General features: G+C 48.9%; 1 pseudogene; it reads left to right on the plus strand.

The window, feature by feature from the left end:
* The first annotated feature begins 359 nt into the window (after positions 1-359).
* Positions 360-1428, plus strand: LOC101997248 (annotated as a pseudogene).
* The last annotated feature ends 1209 nt before the right edge of the window (positions 1429-2637 follow it).

Below are 2637 nucleotides of genomic sequence, written 5' to 3' on the forward strand. Positions count from 1 at the left end.
GGCCACCCTGGCACCTGGAAATCTCGCATTCATTCCAGAATTGACACCTGGGGTATATCCGGAGGGACATGAGGAAAGCTGCAGCACCCCACAACCAGAACAGCAGCTGCCCCCTCATACCTGCAATCCATACCTCCTCAAGCCCTTGCTTTGATACCCCTGCCTTCACCCCTGATTTCTGTCAATAGTGACAGGGTTAGCCTCCTGGGATATCCGAGATACTTATCCCCCACAGCTGCCCCTGGAGGCTGGCAGAAGATTTTCCCCTGGAGGAGATATTCGGGTGCAGGGGTCCAGAACACATATGCCACTTGAAAACTGTCCGTAAAGAGTGGGGCTTTTGCCTGGAAGAGAAGGAAGGGAATAGTAGAATGGGGTGCTCAGAGTTTGGGGAAATGGGTATTTCTGAACCTGGGTTGGTGTTAGGAGCCAATTTCCTCCTAAAATCATTGCAGGAACCATCACCCTGGGGAGTCTACAGAGAACCCCACACCCATAATTGTGTTAGGAATCGTTCTATTGACAGAGCCTACCCCACACCCAAATTGGCTGATGGAGAGCTATCTGTTAGCGGAACCCACCCCACATTCCAAACTATCTAGGGAACTAGGTGTGGCAACTCGCGACTTCTTGGCCTACAGTGACCTGACCGAAGATAACCTCCTGCCTACGTGACCAGCACGGACCACGTGACCAACGTGAACCACGTGGCAAGAGCTCAGGCCCCTGTGCCCATCCCCCAACTCCTTATCATATATAAAGCTGTACCCCATCTCTAATAAACGGAGGCTCTGACAAATGTAGCATGGCCTCCTTCTTGTCTCCTAGCCCATATCTTACAGATAGTGCCTCTCCGGGACCCTGGAATAACTGAACTGCCAGACTGGTTACTAACCCTAGACTAGGTAACCCGTCAAGGCAATCGACAGGTTGGGAGGTGTATGTTCCTTCAAGCCCGGAGTGTAAAGAGGATGCAATTTGAATCAAAACAGACCTAACTTAGTTCTTGAGTCTGATGTCTCCAAAAAGCCAGAGACTAAGTCTGGAAACCCCAGGCTCCCACTGACAAGCTGGCATCCGTGGAACAAGACCAAGCAGAAGCAAGAAGGCTTGCCACTGTCCTCCAGCTCTACCTGCTGTACGCAGCTCTATAGACAACTGCTCCCCAACAGGCTACTGAGGAAGATCCTCCATGTGGAACTGCAGGAGGCCAATGGGTACTGTCACCTTCAAGCTATTGTGCTTCACCTGCCTAGGCGCACTGTTTGTGTCCACCCTCAGAACGGCAGCCTGGCTCGGTGGTTTGAGCGCCATGGGAAGAGTCTCCAGGGGACTCTATCCAACTTAAATCTAGAACTACAAATGAAAATGTACTCGAGCCCCCAGCAGCAAAACTAATAAAACAACATTAGACAACAACAACAAAAAAAAAAGAAAACTGTCCGTAAAAAATTATACTTCCCCAAAACAATGCTCCATGTGGATCATGGGGACCTGTGACATCTCCACCACTTGTCTCCCAGGGGCAAGCAGCAGGACTGTCTCCATGGGTGTCAGGAAGGACTTGGGGCATGCCATGGTATTTCCCAAACAGAATACAGCAGCAAGATTTAGGTGCCACCTTCACCATTAAGCCTGGGCACCCAGAAATCTTGCACCTGTTCTAGTGGACAGTATTGCAGCCTGGATCCACGCATCTCATGAGGATGACCCAGGACCTTCCAAATGAAAGCTTCAGTGTACCCAAAATCCTCTCAAGGAGGCCTGATTCTGTCAGGCTTGCTGATCTTTGCCCTGATGTTTATACCTTAGGACTTAACCTGGACTCTGACTAACTTTGAGACTGGACAAGCCTTAACGCTAGCCACTGGAGTTCGTCCCCTGGATACCTGGTTCCCCCAGCTAACTTTTGACCTGTGTGTTTTAGCAAAAGACTCTTGGGAGGATACTAAGCAAACCCCCAGAAACTTTTCTGAATGATATATTTGTCTGGGGGGGGGAAGCAAACTCTGCAGTATGGGGGGCCTAAAGTATTTTATTATGCTGCCTGGGGATGTGAAACCAATGTCAATGTCTCCTGGTTGGGAAACAGCAAAAAGGACTTAGTCTCTTTCACCCACACCACACCAGGGGAATCTGAAATCACAATCATTTTCACTGAAAAGGAGAAAAAGAGCTAACTGGTTAACTGGCAATACTTGGGGTTTATGGTTGTATGATCCAGGAAGGGAAGACATAGAGATTCTGTTCACCCTGTGAGTTGTAACACCTCCCATAACCATAGTACTAGGGCCCAATCCAGTATTAGCTGACCAGGGCCAGCTAGCCCCTGCCAAGGTAGCCCCCCTTGCCAGGGCCCTGGGCCCTACTCCTAGTCCTAAGCAACCATATCAGCTCTTTTATGTCCTGTAATTGGGAACAAACCTAACTCTCCCAAGTCCCAGGACAACAGGACCTGGTGCTCTCTATGATGGGCCTACAACATTGGTTTGTTAATTTCTGTGTACAGACCCAATTAGTCCTCCAAATTTACTAATATCTCAAGATTGAGATATTTGACCAAATAAGAGGAGGGAATGTAAGACTTTAAGACAATTCTGAAGCCATTTATGACAATTCTGAACCCTCTCAGCCTCC

Source organism: Microtus ochrogaster, unplaced genomic scaffold, assembly GCF_000317375.1.
Source record: "Microtus ochrogaster isolate Prairie Vole_2 unplaced genomic scaffold, MicOch1.0 UNK123, whole genome shotgun sequence".
NCBI classification, from domain to species: Eukaryota; Metazoa; Chordata; class Mammalia; order Rodentia; family Cricetidae; genus Microtus; species Microtus ochrogaster.